This window comes from Lithobates pipiens, unplaced genomic scaffold, assembly GCF_037356315.1.
Source record: "Lithobates pipiens isolate NorthernLeopardFrog02 unplaced genomic scaffold, aLitPip1_a1.2 Scaffold_10, whole genome shotgun sequence".
Lineage (NCBI taxonomy): Eukaryota > Metazoa > Chordata > Amphibia > Anura > Ranidae > Lithobates > Lithobates pipiens.
Genome location: NW_027507686.1, coordinates 229562602 through 229576156, shown reverse-complemented (window position 1 = coordinate 229576156; position 13555 = coordinate 229562602). Strand labels below are relative to the sequence as shown.

At 42.2% G+C, this 13555-nt stretch overlaps 1 long non-coding RNA gene across 1 annotated transcript; it reads left to right on the top strand.

Annotated features, from left to right (window-relative positions):
- Positions 1-777: 777 nt before the first annotated feature.
- On the top strand, positions 778-3996 carry LOC143940893 (uncharacterized). The gene is made up of 2 exons (XR_013263952.1): positions 778-1043; positions 3542-3996. It is a non-coding gene; the product is annotated as an uncharacterized LOC143940893 (long non-coding RNA).
- The last annotated feature ends 9559 nt before the right edge of the window (positions 3997-13555 follow it).

The following is a 13555-nucleotide window of genomic DNA, read 5'->3' as shown; positions in this document are numbered from 1 at the left end:
GCTGACATTTTTAAAAAGCCACAGTGCTTTCCCTGACAATGATTTCCTTATGATATCTGTGAATGGTAATTACATTTCTGTAATTTGTGATAGAATGTCTCCCCCCCATCCATTTCTCCTCATATACACCACACTCCATACTAATCCTGGGATCTATTCCATCCATTCCCCTCCCCCATCACACCACACTGACCCCGCACCTATATATAGTATGGGGGCTCATAGGAAACCCGAAACCCCCCCATCTCCTCTACTGCACCCCCTGTGTGCTCCTTATATACTCTCCTATACACCATGTTTCCTATTCCCCATACACTCTTCTACAGCACACTCCATGTGTCCCCCATGCACTCACCTATACCCCATAGTGCACTCCAAGTGTCCCCCATGCACTCACCTATACCCCATAGTGCACTCCATGTGCCCACCATACACTCTCCATAGGTTTCCTATAGACTATCCTATACTTCATGTGCTTCCCATACACTCTTGTACACCACACTCCATGCATCCCCCATTTACCCCGCTATACTCACAGCACACTCCATGCAGTCAGTTGTCTTCTGTACTTCTCGTTCTCCCGGGGTACCTCCAGGCTCCGCCCCCTCCTCCCCGGCTGTCTGACATCTGGCCAATAGTAGTTCTACCCTGACCCCAGCCCCTTCAGCTGAACAAGCCACTCACAAACTTCTTGAAAGTTTATGGGTTTCAATAAAGTTTTCCTGATACAAGCTATTGCCTTCTGGGAAGTGTAGTTCGCAGCTGTGCCGGCCGCCCCCCCCACACAGAAGAGGATCTGAGCCCGGAGGACTACATCTCCCAGAGTGCAGCGCGCCGCCCCGTGTTCTGTATTAGGCACATAGGCAGCAATTGGGGAAAGGATTAGTGTCGCTGTGCCGGGATGGAGTCGGACCCTCTGCTCGGCCCTTTGCATCGGAGTTGGCGCGCGGAGCCGGACTTCATCGCCTCCCTGGAGAAGAATCACCGAGACCGGAGCGGATCCGCTTCTTCCTGTGGACATGGGGAGTCCCGGGACAGTAATGGTGAGAGCCACCCTGTGATTGGAGGCTGTGCGATCCCAGACAGACCATCTACACACTGCATGACTTCTCTATTCCTCTCCTATTATACTAGAGATATAATAGTACATACAATAATGTCATCTATATGTAATATTATACTCTATACTCTCATCTATATATAATAATATACTCTAGAATCTCCTCTATATATAATACTCTATATGAGCGCTATATATCATTTTATTTCTCATACGATGTCATCTATGTATAATATAATACTCTATAACAGGCATATGCAATTCGTGAACCTCCAGCTGTTGCAAAACTACCAGTCCCATCATGCCTCTGCCTCTGGGTGTCATGTTTGTGGCTGTCAGAGTCTTGCAATGCCTCATGGGACTTGTAGTTCTGCAACAGCTGGAGGTCCACTAATTGCATATCCCTGCTCTATAATGTCATCTATATATAATACTCTATAATGGGCTACACAATATAATGTTGCTTTTGCGCAGTTTCTTACACATAAATAATGTGATCTGTACAGCCATAACATTATGACCACTGAGAGGTAAGGTGAATAACACTGATTATCTTGTTACAATGACATCTGAGCATCTGTAGGATGTGCTGGAAAAACAAACCCAGTCCATGGAGGCCATACATCACAACTTACAGGATCTGCTACTGATGGCTCAGTGCTGGACACACAGCATGGGTGCCCAACCAACTACAAGTCTGGAGGGCCGCAGGTTGAGCATCTGTACAGCACACCTTCAGAGGTCTAGTGGAATCTGTTGGATCAGGTCAGGGTGGTTTTGGCTGCAAATGGACCTATTCAATATTAGGAGAGCGGTTGTAAAGTTATGGCTGATTGGTGTGTGTATGTATATACTAATTTTAAATTTTGAAGAGGCTTTAACCTAGAGGGGTGCTTTTTATATTTTATTTTTAATTTTACCCATGGGGGGGGGGGGGGGGCGACAGGGAAAAATAAATATAGTCGTACAGAAACTATTGTTGCTCCAGAATCTATTTTCTGAAAATTGTTCTACTCCAGAGAATAACTTTATTTTGCTGTGGCTAAAGTTCCTTTAAGGCGGAGTTCCACCCAATTTTGAGAAGTGGTCTTTACCGAAAGACCTCCTCTCCACCCCTCGTTTTTGGATATTTAAAATTTGTTTTACTTTCTCTCACACCCTTATAGAAGTACTGTATATAGTGTGTGTAAAAATATTTTTAAAGCATCACCTATGGAGATTTTTAAGTACTGTAGTTTGTCGCCATTCTATGAGTGTGCGCAATTTCAAATCATGACATGTTGGGTATCTATTTACTCGGTGTAACATCATCTTTTTCATATTATGCAAAAAGTTGGGCTAACTTTATTGCTTAGGTTTTTTTTTTTTTTTTTTTTTTTTTTTTTTAATTCATTGAAGTGTATTTATTTTCAAACAATTGCATTTGAAAGACCAGTGCGCAAATAGTGACATAAAATATTTAAACAACCACCATTTTATGCTCTAGAGTCTCTGCTAAACTATATAATGTTTTTGGGGGTTCCAAGTAATTCAGACTTAAAAAAAAAAATTCAGACTTTACCAAGTGTCAGAAAAAGCCTGGTCTTGAAGTGGTTAAATCCATGTAGTGTTATTTGAATACATAAGTGCTTTTGCAGCCTGAGCAGTGGTGCTGCTTTGTCCCTCTGCATGATGGGTCATCACACAGCTTACCCTGCAGACTCTCTACTTCTCCCTGCCAGAGCTGCTGGGCTAGAGAAGAGGAGAAAAAGGACTCTGCGGGTTCTGGATGACGGTCCCACCTAACACTCAGACAGCAGGAGGGCAAGGATTGGCTGCAGAATATCCTGGGAAGGGAAAGCCCACCCAGGGAGCCACATAGGGCTGCTGGGAACTATAGGGATTTGTGGGTGATGTAGTCCCCATCTGGAGACATTAAACTGAGTGACTTGGTGGTACTACAAGTCCCAAAAGAAAGTTGTGCCAGATGAAGGAGAAGTCTGGGCTTGGAGGCGAGACCCCGATCACTGTAACGAGCCAATGACTTGGCTCTTTAAACATGTGATCGGCTGTGTCTAATCACAGCCAATCACATGTAAATATGGAAGTTCCGTTCATCGATTCCTCTCGCCTCACATTGACAGTGTCTGAGGAGAGGAGAACCAATCAGCGGCCTCGCAGGTGAGACCTGTACAGATAATCAGGGCACTGATTATCAATGCTGCATATCGGTGCCACCTCAGTGCCCATAAGTGTCGCCTCCTGAGCACATCGTTCTTTTTCTGTCTGTATGTACACTGCACAGTGCCACTTCTCTTGCCCCCTGTGCTGGGTATATTTCTCAGTATCTGTTCTTATTCGGCATGTAAGGAATCAGCACAGTACCACTTCTCTTGTCCTGTATGCTTGGTGTAATTCTCTATAATGCTCTAATTCTTTCTGGACTCTACAAACATTGGTGTGGCACTAACTGCTTTTCTTATGTTTTTGGATTTCTTCCAGGACCCTCATGGAAGTGGGATTGCTGTGCCATATGAGACCACCTCTGAAGCTAATTGGCATGATTATCTGAACGGATCACCTGCACTATTTGATATTAAAAACAGATCTACTACATCTTACACAAGTACATAGATTGTCAGCTGTCTGGTATCGGGGAATGGTGGTTTTACTTTACAGGGTTGTGAGGTGCCCCTTATGATAGGAATGGATGGGGAATCGTACATTGCAGGTTATTGGGTACAGGTGCGGATGTAAGATGGAGTCACAGTTTGGAGGGTGATCCTTAAGAAAGGTAAGGGGGGTGAACATCACAGATTAGGAGGTGCTCATTCCTAGCTACGTAAAAAAAGTGAAGGCAGGCCTTCACCATTCTTGATAGGCCCCAGTAATGTAAACATGTTTATTAAATTGTATTACTGTCTTTTGTAAAACTAATAAAAATTATTGAAACAGTCCATATTTTTTGTTTTGCTATGTTATAGTATAGATCTAGGTTTGTCCCAAGCATGTTTGAAGCCATTTACTGTTGACTGTCTCACTACCTCTGCTGGTAGTTTATTCCAAGCATCAACTACCCGTTCAGTAAAATGTTAGTTTCTAAGATTGGTTTTGAACTTTACTCCAGTTAGTTTGCTGTCATGTCCCCATTTGCTTGATTTTGTTTTTTTATTGAGAAAACTGCCCTTCTGAACCTTGTTCACACTCCCTTTAATGTATTTAAAGGTTTAAGGCTGGCTTCATATATGTGAGTGTTTCTCCGCATCCAATTTGCATGAAATGCGAGTAAGACCGGCTCTTAATGGAGCAGGTTTAGACAGGTCTTGGTTGGCCGGGGAGCGGATTGTAAAAGGGTCTTGTGCGTGTTTGTGTCCAAGTCAGGTACAAATTCAGGCAAAAGTCCGCACCTAAATCGGTGAAAAGGCAGAAACCTGCAGCCACACATATGAGAATCCGGCCTCAATCATGTCTCCCCTTTCACTTCTTTACTCCAGACTGTACATATTAAGTTCCTGAAGTCGCTCTCGATATGTCTTCTCCCCCAAACCTTTTTATCTTATCAATGACTTATAGTCTGCATATTTATGGATGGTGAGGAGGAGGAGCAGGAGTCGCAGACTGCCCAGAATTTAGGATGGAGATGGAGTCTCAGATTGCCAGATGGTCCACGGTGACCTCCTGAGTGCCTTGTGAAGTCTCCTGAGGGTTGGGTGGGGGCATTTCACTGTTTGATTATGACAATGAAGCCTCTTGTACTCACAATAAACCAAACTGATCATCTCTGCTAAAGAAAAAATTATTCAGTTGAACTTTCTACCAAAGATTAACTAAACCCCCAGAGATTGCAACCCTACTGTCTCCCCTATCTGCAGCAGATATCAGACTGAGATAGGCACTCTTTATCACATGGCGTGGAGTTGTCCCAAATTGGGGAACAGCAGGGGTCACCTTGAGCTACAGCAAGCGGGTCCAAGCAACAGAATCCATTGATCTGCTTACCTTTAAAGTTCCTCTAAAGCCCCATACACACTATCAGATTTTCTGCTGAGTTTTTTTTTTCCTTCAGAATTACCAAAACCATGTAATATGAGGTCAAACATTAGGAGTTTCAATTTGTATGCAATCAGGCAGGCCCTTCTACTACATGGTTTTGGTAAATCTGATGACAAAAATCAGCAGACAATCTGATAGTGTGTATGGGGCTTAAGTCTCTGCTAAATAAAAGAGGAGCCAATCTTCAAACATGCTGCCTGTAAAGGGTGGGTCACAGGTGGTGCATGTTGAGTGGCTCACCCATGGGTGGCCTCAACTGAGCCACTCAGCTTGCTTTCGTCTGCATCTTTCCTTTACAGCTTCCATAGACAGGGGGGAATGGGGGTTTTACCTGGACTAGCACATTGCACCCCTGGATGAGAACTCGCTCATTGCCAATGCTTACTAGCCCACAGCATTGCAGTAAGTAAATGTATCACTGTTATGCAGGCACAATCACTGACCTTTCCATACAGGGACGCTGGAGAAATCAGCAATGACAGGGGAGTTCTCCACTCTTCTGTCACCATTCACACACCTGTACACAGCACTTCCTCCCACTCCAAAGAGCTCGTCCTCAGGACTCCTGGGGCTTGTAGGATTGTCGCATCAATTTCCATGAAAACCAAGAAAAAAACGAAACCTATTTGTGTCAAAATACTTCATTAAAAGAGCTTACATAGATATAAAATGTTTTTATATAACATAATTATAAAATGACTTCAAGCATTTCAACACATACACCAAAGACTAAACTGCGAGGAGTTTCCAGAACAAAATACTAAAATATTTAACATCCATACACTAACTTTTTTTATAAAATAAATTCTAAGCCCTACAGCAGGTCATACAGTAACCACTTCAATACCGAGGACTTTCACCCCCTTCCTGCTCAGGCCAATTTTCAGCTTTCAGCGCTGTCGCACTGTGAACGACAATTGCGCAGTCATGTAACACTGTACCCAAATGAATTTTTAAATCATTTTCTTCACACAAATAGAGATTTCTTTTAGTCCAGAGAATCACAAGAGAGATATACACCACCGCTCAAACGCAGGTCCTGGGAACTCAGAGATAATTGCTCCAGGTGAAGGGATCCGGGTGCGAGCCACAGCATGCAGATAACGTGGATAATGACAGGACTCTGGACGGCCGCACTCCAATGCTAAAATGATGCTTTGTTCAAATAATATTTAGGACACAGCAAATTACATCACAGCAAAAGATGCTAACAGTTGACGCGTTTCGCACTAAGGCTAGTGCTTACTCATAGCTGGTACCCCATAGCACACTGCATGTGTCCCCATATACTCTCCATAGCACACTCCATGCTTCCCCAATACACACTCCTACACCCCAAAACACACTCTATGCATCCCCCATATACTCTCCAATACCCCATAGTGCACCCCATGCATGCCCCATACACTCTCCTATACCCTATAGCGCACTCAATGCATCCCTACACACACTCCTATACCACATAGGTTTAATCAAGTACATAATTCCAGATCTAAGCTACATTACATGATTTTGAGACCCCTGATGTAAATCACTTTTTTTTGGACTGTATATTCTTCCCTGCTTTCTTGTGGGAAACGATGATGCCACATGTTGTACCTAATTTGCAATCTTTGTTCTGTACTTGGAACTTTTCCATTGTATGTTACTGTTTACCCAATAATACCTTTGTGCAAAAAATAATAATAATATCAACAGGCAGTTGAATACTTACATGGAAATTAAATGCTTAACATACAACAGGGGACATGAAAATCCAGACAGATATGAAATTCAATGACATTGCTTTGATTTGGACCATCATTTTAAGATGATGAGGCTCCCCTTAGACCTGGTTCTATACAAATCTCCGCAAATTGACAATTGCTCACCATGTGTCAGGAGCACCGGCAACCACTCCCTTTATGCACATTGTGGATACAACATGGGCTGTTCCTTCCTCTGACGGGCCCACTGCACCTGAAGAAATGTGCAACCCCAATGACATGGAACATTTCTTCTTAAACTTCAACTAAGGTGAACCCGTGCAAAACAAAGCAAAAGGTTCTTTTTTTGGTGACCATCCACAAGATGTGCCTGTTTGTGTGCATTTTATATCCATAGGCGGATAATATAATGAAAGACGGGTCATACAAGAATTTTTCCGCCTGGGTGTATGAATTTACAGTACATGTAGAGAGGGATAGACTGGTGGGGTTAGGTGGAGTTCTGCAACACAAGCGGGGCTGACAATGCTGGTTGGGATTTTTAGCGCAGCAGAGGAAGGAAGCTGGGAAATCTGGAATTCTGTCAGATCAATAGCTATTTTTTCTGAGAGATGTGCATGCTCTGACAAAATAAAATAAAAACTTTTGGATAAAGTGGTGAGTGTTTGGAACCCGGGTCTGGTTTCTAATGTTCTCTCTGTCCCTGGTGGGCAGAATTACACTGTGTGTTGGTAACCATTTACACCAGGATTGAAAGTGAGGAAAATTTTAAATCGCGAGCTGTCACCAGAACAGGAATAGTGACATTTTCCAATGGGAATACTTTTTCTATTGACAACGAATAGGAGGATTTTCCCCTTGCTTTGTAGAGATTTCCTCCTGTTTTGCCGACAGGAAGTGAAAGGAAATCTCCCCAATGAGACACACATGGCAAAAAATAACATAAAAAAACCCCAAAAAAACAGCAGTTTACCTTTCACGCTATTAAAAGGGGTGGCCTTTGGATATTCCTTATTTTTGTGAGCCTTGATTATCACAGGAATTACACCGTACTATTGCCTACAAGGAAGATTGGACCCCCCAGCCTTTCTTCTACCCAACATGCCCCAGTCCTGTGGTAAAGAAATACCAAGGGCATGAACAAAAACATAGGGCTGGAACTGTGTGCCCCAATGGACCCCAAGAAATTGATTTTATGGCATGTAAAAAAAATATATATATTAATATAATATTATATATATATATATATATATATATATATATATATATATATATAATGTATATGATACATCCAAAAGCAGTCAAACTTTGGAAACAGCTTAAAAAAAACAAACAAACAAAAAAAAAAGACTAGGAACTGCCTGCAGCCCAGGGTCTATTTGGATTACCAATGCCCGAATCTGAATGGATGAGGTGGGGTGCCAATACTACCACAGGCGCGAGAGTATTGAGGATCAATCTTATGCTCCAGACCAGGATAGAGATGGTAACCCCCAGAGGTAAACGTGGCCAGAAACCAACCCCGAGTCAGTAAAAGCTGAGCAACCAGAAGAAATGGAACAATAACAATTTTGGGCATGTTGGGTAGAGGAAGGGTTAGACTGGGGGGCTTGTTTTGGAAATGATCAAAAGTTGCAGGGTGCTAAGTCAGGGGGAATAAAGGGAAAAAGGTGGTTTATTATGTTAATCACCAGGGGGTCCCTGTCCCCAGGTGAGTAGCCAAGAGGGCCCCAGTCCTCAAGGGAGTCCCTGTCCTTGTGAAAGATAGAGTGTGATATTGGGTGGACTCACCATGAGCAAGTCTGCAGGTCCCTCATTTATGGTTGTCTGGGCTCCCTCCAGCAGCACGGATAGGAGATCAGCATATCCCCAGGGAGCACAGCTACAGCTTGACATGCTCTATCTACAGCACACTTTTCAAAAGAACAAAGAGTACACAGAACAGTGGCGTTGCGTCCATAAGGGGTGCAGCCCCATCTCTCCTGGCACCACTCTTTATGCATAGATAGATTCATGCATTGCATTGTAATCCTGAATTACAGTGGTGGGGTATTTTTTTCAAGCACCTGATTAGAGCCATAGGCTCTAATAGATTCCAAAAAAGGTGAACAGGGGGCGTCATTCTGTGCGTTCGCTGTTCATTTAGAATTGTGTTAGCAAAGCAAAGGAATTTGATTTGCTAACACTGAACCGCCTCTTAGCCAATCAGGTGCTCGGGTCTGTTACCTGATTGGTTGAAACATCAGGAGCAACGTCAGGCGCTGTGATTGGATGCCTGAGAGAGGATGGAAGACATGGAGGAAATTTATGGGTACAGTGGCTGCGATCGTTTTATAGCAGCAGGAGTGACACTGTCACGAGCAGACAGGCAGGAGGACAGAGGAGAGGAGAGCTTCGGATGACAGAGGCAAGTAAACTGACCAGGGTGTCAGGGCTCAGCAGCCACGATGAACCGTGATCTGTTTCACAAAGGGGAGGGCAGAACAAGGTATTTCAGGTGATATGGGGGGTGGGGGGCCAAATAACACAGCACAAACACTGTGCTGCATAACATGTTTTAAACTGAAGTTCCACTCTAAAGTGGAACTTCCGCTCAAGGTAAGGCAAGGGCTCCCTCCTCCTTCCCCCACCGCCGGGCCAGTAAGAGAGTGCAGCGTGCTTCACGCATGCACAATAGAGACCAGGCCGTGAAGCCGCAATGCTTCACTGTTGGGTTACCTTACCAGCAATTGCGGCAGCAGCAGCACCCCATAGCTGACGGAAATGTCACCTGCGGCGCCGACATCGCTGGACTGCAGGACAGGTGAGTGTCCTAATATCAAAAGTCAGCAACTACAGTATTAACACTTTTTAAAGAGCGATTATGACAGCTCCTTATTTGTATTATCCCCCTCCCCCACCCGAAGATTACAGAGGTGGGGGAGGCATGGAGGATTTCTACTAAAAGAAGAATCAGCACAATGGACACATCTTAAAGTTGTAATCTCTTGTGTTATTTTCACCTCAATGCATCCTATTTAATTATTTATTTATCCCCCCCTCCGGTGCTGTGTGTGATCTTCTTTATTTAAAACAAGCTGTTGTGTTTATTGAAGATGCAATCCAGGTAAGGATAGGAGTATGAAATATGCTCTTTTGTGTTGCACAGATTACAGTTCCTGTTTTGGGTCTACATGGAATCTCTCTGATCGCTGGAATCAGGATTATTTAGTGATGTGAAGCTCAGGGCCAGCTACAATTCAATGTCTTTGGTCCACTTTTAAGTGGTAACTTCACTTTTGTGGGGGAAAAAAAAAGCAAAAAAAAACAATAAATAATACAGCGTGTACTATTGCGATACAAGTCATGTTGTACTTGAATGCTATTAAAAACAACCTTTCCTTTTCAATCTGCAGCCGCTGTAATATTCTATAAATGCAAAGCAATATGGCTGCATGGAGTTGTTCTGTACACAGAATGTGTACTGACCTCTCCCCAGAAACATCATTTCCTGCTTGTGTGATTGGCTCACCAGCTTTCCCAGAAGTCTGCACCAAGATACAAGTCAGATTTCAGGCATCCCCTGCAACAAAAATGTCATTTTAAGTCTGGGCTCACACTGCAGCAGTTTATGAGAACGGATGTGATTCGCCCCGCACTGCAGTGCACATCACATCCAATCTCTGTGCGATGCGAGTTCAGCCATACAGATAGTTTGGCTGAATTCGCATCGCACACAGCCCAAACTCGCACAGGACCCTTTTTTTTTGTCCGCAGCAGAATCAGATCGCATGGGTGTTCACACCATGCGATCCGATTCCTGTCCGAGTTTGCAGATCGCACTGCGATATGCGAACTGATCTGGGGGTGTCATTAACATTTCACTGACACTCCCAGCAGTTCGCATAGGGCAGTGTGAACTGCTGCCGGGAGGTATGTGATGCGGGAACCCGCCGCGGATTTGCGGAATTCCCATATCGCTGCAATGTGAACCTAGCCTTAATGAGATATTTCCAATAGGAACACATCTAAAGGGATGCAGGCCCAGCAGCTTTCCTAATTAGTGCCCCACAGCTGACTGATAATTATGAAACCACTTTCATTAGACCCAACACAGACAAACACACATGGGATTTCTTCAGAATGTGAATGGATCATGCAGCTGTGTGCCAAAATCAAAGAGACAGGAGGATATATACAAAGATATTTTATATATATATATATATATATATATATATATTTATTTATTTTTTATTTTTTTCAGACACCCTAGAGAATAAAATGGCAATCGTTGCAATACTTTGTCACTCCGTATTTGCGCAGTGCTCTTACAAATGCAATTTTGTTTGGAAAAAAGATGCACTTTTTGAATAAAAAAAAAAAATAGGACAACAGTAAAGTTAGACCAATTTTTTACATTGTGAAAGATAATGTTACGCAGATTAAATTGATACCCAACTTGCCGCGCTTCAAAATTGTGCCGGCTTGTGGGATGGCGACAAATTTTGATACTTAAAAAATCTCCATAGGCAAAATTTAGAAATTACTACAGGAGTGGGATGTGAGTTGGGAGGCAGGATTGGGGGACATATCTGTAGTGTATACTATCACTTTGAATTTTTGAATTGGATATACTGATGACAAGTGACTCGCTGCTGCAGGCACCTTATAGCTTATCCGTATCTAAATGTGATTGGTGGGGCTGCACTGCTGTAGTGATTGTCAAATTAATTTATGCAAGAAAGCTAACTTAACATTGGTGTGCAAGGATGTAAATAATGGTAATTCAAATAATGTGACATTGAGCAAATAAATATCTAAAAACGTGAGAACTCATAATAGAATCCATACCACTTTAGGTGATGATTACAGTGCAATAAATATTTGAAAAAGAAGGTGAAAATAAATATATGTAGGCATTCATCTGGCAATATTCAATGATTGCTATGAAGACGGCAGAATATTAATTATGATTTATAGACTGTGATATTGGGGTGTTTAGCTCAAGTGGATAGATGCATTTTGGTGCAAGTGAGTCCACATCAGACAGGCATTTATAGTTAAGGGCCTGGTAGCCATGTTTATTAAAGGGAAAAACAAAACAAAGGTCCATCCAGGAATCCCACGCAGGGGTCCAAGCTTCAATTAAATACACAAAATCAAAATCTCTTGTACTATGTCTGCAGTCTCTGACCATCTCCTGTAGTCTGTCTGCAGTCTCTGATCATCTCCTGTAGTCTGTCTGCAGTCTCTGATCATCTCCTGTACTATGTCGGCAGTCTCTGATCATCTCCTGTATCTTGTCTGCAGTCTCTGACCATCTCCTGTACTGTCTGCAGTCTCTGATCATCTCCTGTAATATGTCTGCAGTCTCTGATCATCTCCTGTAGTATGTCTGCAGTCTCTGACCGTCATTTTTGTACCATTTCAGCACACTCTCTGACCATCAAAATATTGTCTTTTTTTCAAAATTGTCGCTCTTTTTTAGGTTTATAGTGCAAAAAATAAAAACCGCAGAGGTGATCAAATACCACTAAAAGAAAGCTCTATGTGTGGTAAAAAAAGGACTTTAATTTTTTTTTTTGGGTACAGCATCGCATAACCACTTAGAAAAAAATGTATATTGTTTGGGGGTTCTAACACCCTAGAGAATAAAATGGCGGTCATTGCAATATTTTCTGTCACGCAGTATGTGCGCAGCGGTCTTACAAGTGCACTTTTTTATGAAAAAATACACTTTTATGAATTAAAAAATAAGACGACGGTAAAGCCCAAATGTTTTTTTTTTTTAAATTGAGAAAGATAATGTTAGACCGAGAAAATTGATACCCAACATGTCACGCTTCAAAATTGTGCCCGCTCGTGGAACGACGACAAACTTTTACCCCTAAAAAAATCTCTATAGGCGATGTTTAAAATATTCTACAGGTTGCATATTTTGAGTTACAGAGGAGGTCTAAGCTAGAATTATTGCTCTCACTCTACCAATCGCAGCGATAACACACATGTGTGGTTTGAACACTGTTTTCATATGTGGGCACTGCACACGTATGTGTTCGCTTCTGCACACAGGGTGCGTTTCAAAAAATATATATATTTATTTTTTCTTATTTATTTTACCTTTTTTATTTTTAAACTGTTCTTTAAAAAAAAAAAATGTTATCACCTTTTTTTCTATTACAAGGAATGTAATCATCCAATTCATGTATGTGTTTGTTAACCCAAAAATCTCCATTTTTTTTGTATACTAGATAACAGGGCCATTTCCTAGTGGATGTGTATTGATTTTTACTATAAAATAAGGATATTGTTTAGCGTTGCAAAAAAAAAAATCCGACCTCCTCCTCCCCTTATAGTCGGCCAATACCTCTCCTTCTTTGTAAGATGTTAAATAAATGACATCAAACTCTGGTTTAAAACAAAAATGTGTTTTGCCATTTCATTTTTTTTTCTTATTTTCTCCAGACCAGACTATAAAACGTAGCTACAAACTCAAAATATAAAGTGACCTGCCTTGCGTGCGCAGAAGCGAATGAAAATGTAAGTCGAATGTAAACATCTCTTGTAATAGGAAAAAAGCATGACAGGACCTCTTATATATGAGATCTGGGGTCAAAAAGACCTCAGATCTCATATTTACACTAAAATGCAATAAAAAAAAATGAAATTAATAAAAAAAAAAAAAATAGCTGTCATTGCCCACACAGCCAGTGAAACAGATTTGAAGAGGTCTCTCTCCAATCTCCCCCCTCACTCTCCTCTCTGCCCCCCTCCCCCC